This window comes from Lithobates pipiens, unplaced genomic scaffold (assembly GCF_037356315.1).
Source record: "Lithobates pipiens isolate NorthernLeopardFrog02 unplaced genomic scaffold, aLitPip1_a1.2 Scaffold_24, whole genome shotgun sequence".
Lineage (NCBI taxonomy): Eukaryota > Metazoa > Chordata > Amphibia > Anura > Ranidae > Lithobates > Lithobates pipiens.
Window position 1 is genome coordinate 13,481,722 of NW_027507786.1, and position 12,935 is coordinate 13,494,656.

The 12,935-nt window shown below is 49.3% G+C and overlaps 1 protein-coding gene and 1 pseudogene across 1 annotated transcript in view; one reads left to right on the forward strand and one right to left on the reverse strand.

Annotated features, from left to right (window-relative positions):
- The window catches only part of NELL1 (neural EGFL like 1), a 1,213,537-nt gene that overhangs the window by 1,122,658 nt on the left and 77,944 nt on the right, over positions 1–12,935 (forward strand). The window lies entirely within an intron of this gene.
- LOC143929740 (U2 spliceosomal RNA) lies at positions 3,175–3,262 on the reverse strand (annotated as a pseudogene).

A 12,935-nucleotide genomic window follows, 5' to 3' on the forward strand; every position in this document is an offset into this window, starting at 1 on the left:
TGGTGTCCCGCAATCGGGTCACAGAGCTGAAGAACGAGGAGAGGTCTGTGTAAACCAGTGTTTCTCAATTCCAGTCCTCATGGCCCACTAACAGGTCATGTTTTCAGGATTTCTCTCAGATGAAACAGCTGGGGTAATTACTAAGGCAGTGAAACTGATCAAATCACCTGTGCAAAATAATGGAAAGCCTGAAAACATGACCTGTTAGTGGGCCATGAGGACTGGAATTGAGAAACACTGGTGTAAACAAACCTCTCCCCTTGCTTCCTACTGTGGCTGTCACCGATCGTCTGTTCCCTTTTATAGGGAAAGGCGATCAGTGACATCACATGCCAGGCCACGCCCCCCTACAATAAACCAAAAAAACACATAACGTCACACACACCCCTCCCCACCCCCTAGTGGTTAACTCCTTCACTGCCAGTGTCATTTACACAGGAATCAGTGCATTTAAATAGCACTGATTGCTGTATAAATGACAATGGTCCCAAAAATGTGTAAAAAATGTCCGATGTGTCCGCCATAATGTCGCAGTCACAATAAAAAACGCTGATCGCCGCCATTACTAGTAAAAAAAAAATATTAATAAAAATGCTCTAAAACTATCCCCTATTTTGTAAACGCTATAACTTTTGCGCAAACCAATCAATAATTGCTAATTGCGATTTTAAAAAAAAATTTTTTACCAAAAATATGTAGAAGAATACGTATCGGCCTAAACTGAGGGAAAAAAATGTTTTTTATATATTTTTTGGGGGATATTTATTATAGCAAAAAGTTAAAAATAATGCGTTTATTCAGAAATGGTTGCTCTATTTTTGTTTATAGCGCAAAAAATAAAACCCGTAGAGGTGATCAAATACCACCAAAAGAAAGCTCTATTTGTGGGAAAAAAAAGAACGTCAAATGTTGTTTGGGAGCCACGTCGCACGACCGTGCAATTGTCAGTTAAAGCGAAGCAGTGCCGAATCGCAAAAAAGGGGCCCGGTCCTTTTGGCTGCAAATTGGTCCGGGGGCTTAAGTGGTTAAAGACAGAAATTGTGATCAAGGCGATCTGGATCCCTGATAGTTTTCCGTTATATACAGTGTTCTTCACCATAGGCCTGGTTGACTTAAGTGGTATAAGCCTCTTTAAGTCCACAACTTCTGGTGACCCTTCATTCAATTGGTGGCTGTTCTTCTCACAAGACTAAAGCCGCGTACACACGGGCGGACTGTATGGCGTACTTAGTCCGTCAGACAATCCGACGGACAGTCCGTCATACTTTCGACTGAACGGACTTGACCACACACGGATGCACAAACAGTCCGTCGAAAGCTTGCGCGATGACGTGTACAGCACGTACGACGGGACTAGAAATACGACGTCCAATACACAGCAATGCAACCTTTCGCCGTGTAAATCCTTTCTGAGCAAGCGCCATACTTAGTCCGTCCAACTTGCCTACACACGAGCGGATTGTCCGCTGAAACCAAAGTCTGACGGACAATATTACGGAAATTCCGAAATACTTAGTCCGCCAGACTGTCCGCTGAAAAAGTCCGCTGAAGCCCACACACGAGCGGACTGTCCGCTGAAATGTGTTTCGACGGACTAAGTTGGCCAGACAGTCCGCCCGTGTGTACGCGGCTTATGTTGTCATGTATGATGTCATCTGTTCCATCGATGTTTCTGAGATATCAACTTACTGACAGCGTTCACCGATGCCAGGACTTTTTTTTTTTTTTTTTTATTATTCAATTTTCTTTCTTTTTTTCCTGTCGCCTAATATGTTCAAGGTTTTCACTTGGTGGACATTATTCACATGTTTATACTTATTTTGCGGTATATTTGGTCACATTTAATACCTTCACTTCCTAATTCGTTTATATAAGGGCTGCAATTTTTCTTTTTGGGTATTTTTTTTGCTGTTTGTCTCCGGCTGTGCTAGCTGCTTTATAGATTTTATTTATAACACAGCACGATATATGTTTTTTTTTTTTTATATTTATGTCCCATTATGGACATGCAGCAAAAAATAAATAAACATAGACTATAAAAAGGGCAAAGAGCAAACACTAATCCAAATATAATGAGTTAGATTGAATGGGAGTATGGTGACTCTCAGCAATAACCCAGCATGTAAAAAACCCATCCAGCACACTAGTAATATACTAAACAAAAAAAAAAAGATTCAGCCAGACAGCACAATCCCACAAGTTTTTATTTTAAAAAGCTAGTGGCGTGTGAAACACACCCACAAACTTCACCCACACATAAAGAGTGACACAAAACGGGTGTTACTCAGGGTTGGACTGGGACAAAAATTTGGCACTGGACTTCATCTAGACCAGCCCACTTTAATTTTGCAAACAAGCACAAAAACAGTATATAAAACTATACATAATTGTGCAAAAAAACATAGGTAGCAAAACATAACGAGTCCTCACTAACCTCTTTTATTATTTCACTTATTCTCCTCTGTATTTTTCTCATCTTTCTCACATCACTGCGTGAAGTTGAGGGCAAGCCGTGCAGTCATTACTTTGTCACTGAAACCGGCCCACTGAGCCATCGGCCCACCGGGAAACTCCCTGTAGTCTCAATGACCAGTACATGCCTGGTGTTACTCGATACGAAGAACCATACCTGATCCCCCGGGGCGTTATGCTCCAGACGGGGACTGAGGTACTCACCGACCCCCTTTCTCTGGAAGGTCTGCTGAAACAGACCCACCCAAGTACTCAGTGGGGCTCCCCCAAAGCGAGACCCCATGAGAGAGTGCAAACCAAGCCAAAAGGCCATGTCTGCCCCCTCCCAAGACTTTCAGTGTAGGCCTGAGGACCCACACCTTACTAATCACAGTGACAAAACGTGTAACATATCAAACAAAAAAAATACATAAACGTGATGAACACGGGGGGGGCAAATAAATAGAAAGTGGGGAGAAGGAAGTGGGAGAAGTGAAAAGTGGCCATTGTGCAGTACAATGACCGGCCCTTCAGCCAGGAATAAAAAAAATTCTCTGGTCCTAGGCAAAAGACTCGGCCCTAGAGGCAGGTGTGAAAAAAGTGTGTATGCTGAAGTGACCATAAATCAAAATGACACTCACAGTGATTGTACGGCACCCCATGAAATGCCACTTCAGGGGCATATTCACCACAGGCTTTTCTCCCAACCCTGACCAACAGCCCAGTCAGTGCAGCCCCCCCCCCCCTGGCAACTGATAAGATAAGATAACAGATACTACACTTGATCTTAGCCAAAAGGCCAAGAAGCGAGCACAATCCCACAAGTGGCACAGAAGAAGTAGTATGGGAAAGCTTCCAAGTTTACCTCAAAGTCATTCCTCCACATGACAACCCACCCAGCAGGCCGGATAGGGCAGAACAGGCTAAAAGGATGGACCAAGGCCAGAAGGTCACAAGACTGGCACAACATCCAGCAACCAAAATTGGGCATCTGTCCCATCTGTCCCAATTGGGTGATGTTGGGTGATGTATAGATTGGTTGTCTAGTCATAGGTTTGCTGTATGTTTTTTGGTTCCACTTGTATGTATATCCATTATCATGTGCTGATTTGTCTCTAAGCCCTTGTACACACGGGTCGGACATTCCGACAACAAAATCCGTTGGATTTTTTCCAACGGATTTTGTCCGAAACTGGTGTTGCATACACACGGTCGGACAAAGTTGTCGGAAAATCCGATCGTTCTGAACGTGATGACATTTGTTCGTTACGACAGGACTACGTTGCGGCTAGTAGCCAATAGCTTTGGTCTCGTAATTTGATCGGGGGCATGCGTGGCACTTTGTCCGATCGTTTGTAGAGAATTCCAATTGGACAAAGTCCGATCGGAGCATGTTGTCGGAAACTTTTATATCCAGCTCTCAAACTTTGTTGGTCGGACAGAAAAAGTCCAATGTAGCCCACACACGGTCGGATTATCCGACAACATGGTCCGATCGGACATTTTCCATCAGAATTTCTGACCATGTGTACAGGGGCTAAGGAATTTGCCCTCCTTGGCATGAATAATGTCTACTGTATATTCCTCAAGGTATGAGCATAAATCCTTTTCTCTTTTAATAAATTTTAGGGGAGGAAACAATGAGAACATGATCCTGATACCAAATGTTAATTTGGGCATCAAGTTGAATAATCTCAAACCCACATTGCTTGCACAGAATAGTAATCATTTCTAATGAGCATGTCTGGAGATTATGTTCCCAGGTTCGTTTCAGGGAGTCGTTGACCTTTCTTACATTGGGGAAAATCTGGATTCTCAACCCCCAGGGGACAATATTATTCTCAGAGTACTTTTCATAATAACATTTATGCCAATAAATCCTTACTTTTTTCTCTAGAAGACGTTGTAATCTCATGAATGCTATATCCAATTCAGCCTCTGTGATATTGGATGCATCCTGAGATAACCATATTTTAGCCATGGAGCCCTCCCATGCCTCACCACAAAAATCCGCCATGATGAATAAATGTTCACCAGCACGTATTTATATATATATATATATATATATATATATATATATATATATATATATATATATATAGTGATGGACGAACTTCCGACGGGACGTTTCGCGAACGCGAAACGCGAACGGACACAAACGTTCGCGAAAACGACCGTTCGCCGCGGGCTCCATTGACTTCAATGGGAGGCGAATTTCGCAAACCTTTAGGTCGAATTTGCGGCCACGGGGTAATTATTAGGGGGTAGCACGTAGTCCCACCACCTGGACAATAGCATAATACATGTATGAGGTGAATTTGGGATCGATAACTACAAGCATTTTTTTTTTATTTGGGAAATTGTTCTGACAATTCAGGACTATGGAGCTAATGAAGGCAATGGAGGAGAGGGAAGGTCAGGGACCAGGGTAGGCAAACAAGAGGGTGCAGGAGATACAGAGCACTGACAGCAGCACCGTAATACAGAGCACTGACATCAGCACCGTGACATACAGCGCTGACAGCAGCTCCGTGACATACAGCGCTGACAGCAGCTCCGTGACATACAGCGCTGACAGCAGCTCCGTGACATACAGCGCTGACAGCAGCTCCGTGACATACAGCGCTGACAGCAGCTCCGTGACATACAGCGCTGACAGCAGCACCGTGACATACAGCGCTGACAGCAGCTCCGTGACATACAGCGCTGACAGCAGCTCCGTGACATACAGCGCTGACAGCAGCTCCGTGACATACAGCACTGACAGCAGCTCCGTGACATACAGCGCTGACAGCAGCTCCGTGACATACAGCGCTGACAGCAGCTCCGTGACATACAGCGCTGACAGCAGCTCCGTGACATACAGCGCTGACAGCAGCTCCGTGACATACAGCGCTGACAGCAGCTCCGTGACATACAGCGCTGACAGCAGCTCCGTGACATACAGCGCTGACAGCAGCTCCGTGACATACAGCGCTGACAGCAGCTCCGTGACATACAGCGCTGACAGCAGCTCCGTGACATACAGCGCTGACAGCAGCTCCGTGACATACAGCGCTGACAGCAGCTCCGTGACATACAGCGCTGACAGCAGCTCCGTGACATACAGCGCTGACAGCAGCACCGTGACATACAGCGCTGACAGCAGCTCCGTGACATACAGCGCTGACAGCAGCTCCGTGACATACAGCGCTGACAGCAGCTCCGTGACATACAGCGCTGACAGCAGCTCCGTGACATACAGCGCTGACAGCAGCTCCGTGACATACAGCGCTGACAGCAGCTCCGTGACATACAGCGCTGACAGCAGCTCCGTGACATACAGCGCTGACAGCAGCTCCGTGACATACAGCGCTGACAGCAGCTCCGTGACATACAGCGCTGACAGCAGCTCCGTGACATACAGCGCTGACAGCAGCACCGTGACATACAGCGCTGACAGCAGCTCCGTGACATACAGCGCTGACAGCAGCTCCGTGACATACAGCGCTGACAGCAGCTCCGTGACATACAGCACTGACAGCAGCTCCGTGACATACAGCGCTGACAGCAGCTCCGTGACATACAGCGCTGACAGCAGCTCCGTGACATACAGCACTGACAGCAGCTCCGTGACATACAGCGCTGACAGCAGCTCCGTGACATACAGCGCTGACAGCAGCTCCGTGACATACAGCGCTGACAGCAGCTCCGTGACATACAGCGCTGACAGCAGCTCCGTGACATACAGCGCTGACAGCAGCTCCGTGACATACAGCGCTGACAGCAGCTCCGTGACATACAGCGCTGACAGCAGCTCCGTGACATACAGCGCTGACAGCAGCTCCGTGACATACAGCGCTGACAGCAGCTCCGTGACATACAGCGCTGACAGCAGCACCGTGACATACAGCGCTGACAGCAGCTCCGTGACATACAGCGCTGACAGCAGCTCCGTGACATACAGCGCTGACAGCAGCTCCGTGACATACAGCACTGACAGCAGCTCCGTGACATACAGCGCTGACAGCAGCTCCGTGACATACAGCGCTGACAGCAGCACCGTGACATACAGCGCTGACAGCAGCTCCGTGACATACAGCGCTGACAGCAGCTCCGTGACATACAGCGCTGACAGCAGCTCCGTGACATACAGCGCTGACAGCAGCTCCGTGACATACAGCGCTGACAGCAGCTCCGTGACATACAGCGCTGACAGCAGCTCCGTGACATACAGCGCTGACAGCAGCTCCGTGACATACAGCGCTGACAGCAGCTCCGTGACATACAGCGCTGACAGCAGCTCCGTGACATACAGCGCTGACAGCAGCTCCGTGACATACAGCGCTGACAGCAGCACCGTAAGCAGCCCCAGGAGGAAGTCAGCACAGCACAGGGATGGTGTGATCCCCTCATAATAAGAACCCCCAGGAGGAAGTCAGCACAGCACAGGGATGGTGGGAGCCCCTCATAATAAGAACACCCAGGAGGAAGTCAGCACAGCACAGGGATGGTGGGAACCCCTCATAATAAGCAGCCCCAGTAGAAATATGACACCGCTCAACCTCTTCAAAGAGGAGGGTAGGGGCATATAGTACGGTGTGCTTTTTTGGGTCAGGGAAGTGAGCCAAATGAATTAAGAAGGTCTGTGTGCTTGATTCCAAAAATTGTTTATAGACATATACATGGTCTACTGATCACATGTGTTGAATTCCTCCGAGATCCATGCCTCATTCATTTTTAGAAATGTGAGGTAGTTAACACTGTGGTGAGCTAGGCGAGTACGCTTATCGGTCACAATCCCCCCTGCTGCGCTGAACGTCCTTTCGGACAGGACACTGGATGAGGGGCAAGCCAACAGTTCGATTGCAAATTGGGCAAGCTCTGGCCAGAGGTCAAGCCTGCCCACCCAGTAGTCTAGGGGTTCATCACTCCTCAGAGCGTCCACATCGGCCGTTAACCCAATGTAGTCGGACACCTGACGGTCTAGGCGTTCCCTGATGCTGGATCCGGATGACACCTGTCGATGGGTCGGCTGAAAGAATGACCTCATATCCGAAGTCACCAACACATCTTCAAACCGGCCTCTTCTTGCAGGCGCTGTTGGATTGGTACCCGCAAATCCTTCTCTGGGAGTGGGAATTGCTCCTCTGCCAGCGCACGCAAAAGCAGAATGCAGCATTTCTCGAAGCAAGGCCTGGAAGTGCTGCATTCTGACAGCCCTCTGCGACGGCGGTAACATTTCCGCCATTTTGTGTTTGTACCGGGGGTCTAAGTACGTTGCCACCCAGTACTGGTCCTTGACCCTCATGCTTTTTATACGGGGGTCCCTATTAAAACACTGGAGCATGAAGGCCCCCATTTGCACTAAAGTGGAAGCGGTGTGGTGGCCTGGCTCCTGCTCATCATCCAGGATAATGTCGTCCTCTTCATTCTCCTCTCCCCATCCTCGCACAACAGGGATCCCAGAAAGGTTTAAAGCATGCTCTTCTTGCTCCTGCTCATCCGCCCCGGCACCATCCTCCTCTGACTCCTCATCAGACTCCTGTTGTTGACTTGTCTCAGATAGAGTAGCCCCCCCTGGGAATTCATCCAGCATTGCGACTTCCTCATCTTCCCGCTCCTGCTCCTCCACAGCCTGATCAATGACACGACGCAATGCACGCTCCAGAAAGAAGGCATAAGGTACCATGTCACTGATGGCGCCATGGCTGCGACTGACCAGTTTGGTGATCTCCTCAAATGGCCGCAGAAGTCTGCATGTGTCGCGCATGAGCAGCCACTGGCGCGGTGAAAAAAAACCCAGCTCCCCAGAACCGTTTCTTTCGCAGAGTTCATACAGGTAGACGTTAACTGCACGTTTCTGCTGGAGCAGCCTATCAAGCATATAGAAGGTTGAGTTCCATCGCGTCGGGCAATCGCAAATAAGACGTCTGACCGGCAGATGGTGTCGCCGCTGAATGTCAGCAAGGCGAGCCATGGCCGTGTAAGATCTTCTGAAATGGGCCGAGATTTTCCTTGCCTGCCGCAAGATGTCCTGGACCCCAGGGTATTTGACAAGGAATCGCTGCACGACCAAGTTTAAGACGTGTGCCATGCACGGCACGTGCGTGATTTTGCCCTGTTTCAATGCGCTAAGCAGATTGGCACCGTTGTCACACACCACTTTACCAACTGTCAAATTGAGCGGTGTTAGCCACTCATCTGCCTGTGAACGCAAAGCTGAAAGGAGTGCCGGGCCAGTGTGGCTCTTTGCTTCCAGGCACAACAGACGCAGCACGGCATGGCAACGTCTCACCTGGCATGTGGAATAGGTTCTGGGGAGCTTGGGCGGTGCAGTGGAAGAGACGCTAGCAGCGGAAAAGGAGGAGGCAGCTGAGGAGGAGAGGGAGGAGGATGGAGTAGGAGGAGGAGAAGAAGAGTCAGGCCTGCATGCAATCCGTGGCGGTAAAACCAAATCTACACGGGTGCCACGGGTTACATGCTTGACGGCCGTCAGAAGGTTCACCCAGTGGGCAGTAAAACTGATATACCTTCCCTGCCCGTGTTTGCTAGACCACGTGTCTGTGGTCAGATGTATCTTGGCACCGACACTGTGTGCCAGAGATACATTCACTTGCCGCTGAACATGGCCATATAGCTCTGGGATGCCCTTCTCTGAGAAATACTTCCTTCCTGGGACCTTCCATTGTGGTGTTCCAATGGCCACAAATTTGCGAAAGGCCTCCGAGTCCACCAGTTTATATGGCAGTAGTTGGCGGGCTATGAGTTCTGACAAGCCAGCCGCCAACCGTTGGGCAAGAGGGTTATCCGGCGTCATCATTTTTTTACGCTCAAACATTAGGCCCACGGAAGCCTGCCTTTTTGCAGAAAAATGTGAGCTTGGCGTGATGGAAGGTGGAGTGGAGGACAATTGTGAGGAGAGAGGAGAAGGAGAAGTAGAAGACGAGGCTGGACGGTGAGAGCCTGCAGTGTGGCTTTGTGTGTTCCGTTGCTCCCACTGGGCTCGGTGATGGCTGCTCATGTGCCTTCTTAAGGCGGTCGTCCCTAGGTGAGTATTGGGCTTACCGCGACTAACGCGTTGACTGCAAAGATTGCAGATGGCAACGCTATTGTCAGCAGCGGACACGTTAAAAAAAGCCCACACTGCGGAGCCATGTGCCGGTGTCCTGGGAGCGCCAGATGTGACCGTACATGGTCGATGACTCGCTCCTGATACATTTGCAGTCTGCTTTGTCCCTGCTGTGCAATGTAAGTCATTGCTGCTTCTCCTCCCTATCTGCTGGTCCATATCTCCCTCTGAACTCCCCTCCTCTTCCTCTCTTGTGGGCACCCACGTGACATCACTAGACACGTCATCATCAACGTCACCTTCCCCACCGCTATAAGTAGAGTAGGCAGCAACACCGGGGACCAACCTCCTCCTTGGGCTGATCTGGGTACTGGCGTCAGACTGCTGAGTAGCGCTTGTTGCTACCTCCTCTTCCTGATCCAATACCAAGAGTGGCTGCGCATCAGAAATGTCCTCTTGATATGGATCGGAAAATAATTCCAGTGACTCAAGCGGAAGGTATGTGGTGGTGGTGGTGGTGGTCGTGTTGTTGGTGGTAGTGTCTTTGGGGGTGCACATAGCAGAGAGTGAAGAAGAGGGTGCAGATCGAGAGGATGAGGAGGGTGCAGAAGAGTAAGGCTGAGCGAGCCACTCAACCAAGTCTGGTGCATCCTTTAAAGTAATTGAACGCACCTTCTGCAACTTCCCACTTTGGCTCAAGCCTGTTGCTCCTGCCCTACCCCTACCACCCCTGCGGAAGGGCCTGCCTCTTCCTCTGCATGTCATTTTTTAAATGACCCTGTGACAAAACTCTTAGTCCCTATACCGCTGAAGGACTGCTGCAGTATAGGTGAGCGGTCAGCAGTGGTGCACGTCAACCCTATCTATTGTGGACCTATAGCGGTCCTTACAGAACAGCAGACTGTACCGCACTCAAGCCTATGTACCGTAGCACCCTATACCAAGTTACCAGTCCTTATAAGAACTTTTGTGGACCAAGCAGGTTGTGTATTAGTGTTTAGCAGACTGTACGTCAGTCCCTATACCGCTGAAGGACTGCTGCAGTATAGGGCAGCGGTCAGCAGTGGTGCACGTCAACCCTATCTATTGTGGACCGATAGCGGTCCTTACAGAACAGCAGACTGTACCGCACTCAAGCCTATGTACCGTAGCACCCTATACCAAGTTACCAGTCCTTATAAGAACTTTTGTGGACCAAGCAGGTTGTGTATTAGTGTTTAGCAGACTGTACGTCAGTCCCTATACCGCTGAAGGACTGCTGCAGTATAGGGCAGCGGTCAGCAGTGGTGCACGTCAACCCTATCTATTGTGGACCGATAGCGGTCCTTACAGAACAGCAGACTGTACCGCACTCAAGCCTATGTACCGTAGCACCCTATACCAAGTTACCAGTCCTTATAAGAACTTTTGTGGAACAAGCAGGTTGTGTGTTAGTGATTAGCAGACTGTACGTCAGTCCCTATACCAATGAAGGACTGCTGCAGTATAGGGCAGCGGTCAGCAGTAGTGCACGGCAACCCTATGTATTGTGGACCGATAGCGGTCCTTACAGAACAGCAGACTGTACTGCACTCAGGCCTATGTACCGTAGCACCCTATACCAAGTTACCAGTCCTTATAAGAACTTTTGTGGACCAAGCAGGTTGTGTGTTAGTGTTTAGCAGACTGTGCGTCAGTCCCTATACCGCTGAAGGACTGCTGCAGTATAGGGCAGCGGTCAGCAGTAGTGCACGGCAACCCTATGTATTGTGGACCGATAGCGGTCCTTACAGAACAGCAGACTGTAACGCACTCAGGCCTATGTACCGTAGCACCCTATACCAAGTTACCAGTCCTTATAAGAACTTTTGTGGACCAAGCAGGTTGTGTGTTAGTGATTAGCAGACTGTACGTCAGTCCCTATACCAATGAAGGACTGCTGCAGTATAGGGCAGCGGTCAGCAGTAGTGCACGGCAACCCTATGTATTGTGGACCGATAGCGGTCCTTACAGAACAGCAGACTGTAACGCACTCAGGCCTATGTACCGTAGCACCCTATACCAAGTTACCAGTCCTTATAAAAACTTTTGTGGACCAAGCAGGTTGTGTGTTAGTGTTTAGCAGACTGTGCGTCAGTCCCTATACCGCTGAAGGACTGCTGCAGTATAGGGCAGCGGTCAGCAGTGGTGCACGTCAACCCTATCTATTGTGGACCGATAGCGGTCCTTACAGAACAGCAGACTGTACCGCACTCAAGCCTATGTACCGTAGCACCCTATACCAAGTTACCAGTCCTTATAAGAACTTTTGTGGACCAAGCAGGTTGTGTATTAGTGTTTAGCAGACTGTACGTCAGTCCCTATACCGCTGAAGGACTGCTGCAGTATAGGGCAGCGGTCAGCAGTGGTGCACGTCAACCCTATCTATTGTGGACCGATAGCGGTCCTTACAGAACAGCAGACTGTACCGCACTCAAGCCTATGTACCGTAGCACCCTATACCAAGTTACCAGTCCTTATAAGAACTTTTGTGGAACAAGCAGGTTGTGTGTTAGTGATTAGCAGACTGTACGTCAGTCCCTATACCAATGAAGGACTGCTGCAGTATAGGGCAGCGGTCAGCAGTAGTGCACGGCAACCCTATGTATTGTGGACCGATAGCGGTCCTTACAGAACAGCAGACTGTAACGCACTCAGGCCTATGTACCGTAGCACCCTATACCAAGTTACCAGTCCTTATAAGAACTTTTGTGGACCAAGCAGGTTGTGTGTTAGTGATTAGCAGACTGTACGTCAGTCCCTATACCAATGAAGGACTGCTGCAGTATAGGGCAGCGGTCAGCAGTAGTGCACGGCAACCCTATGTATTGTGGACCGATAGCGGTCCTTACAGAACAGCAGACTGTACTGCACTCAGGCCTATGTACCGTAGCACCCTATACCAAGTTACCAGTCCTTATAAAAACTTTTGTGGACCAAGCAGGTTGTGTGTTAGTGTTTAGCAGACTGTGCGTCAGTCCCTATACCGCTGAAGGACTGCTGCAGTATAGGGCAGCGGTCAGCAGTAGTGCACGGCAACCCTATGTATTGTGGACCGATAGCGGTCCTTACAGAACAGCAGACTGTAACGCACTCAGGCCTATGTACCGTAGCACCCTATACCAAGTTACCAGTCCTTATAAGAACTTTTGTGGACCAAGCAGGTTGTGTGTTAGTGATTAGCAGACTGTACGTCAGTCCCTATACCAATGAAGGACTGCTGCAGTATAGGGCAGCGGTCAGCAGTAGTGCACGGCAACCCTATGTATTGTGGACCGATAGCGGTCCTTACAGAACAGCAGACTGTACCGCACCCAAGCCTATGTACCGTAGCACCCTAGACAGACCAAGTTACCAGTCCTGATAAAGAGCTTTGTGGAACAAGTGAGTTGTGAATGATTAGCAGACTGCAGCA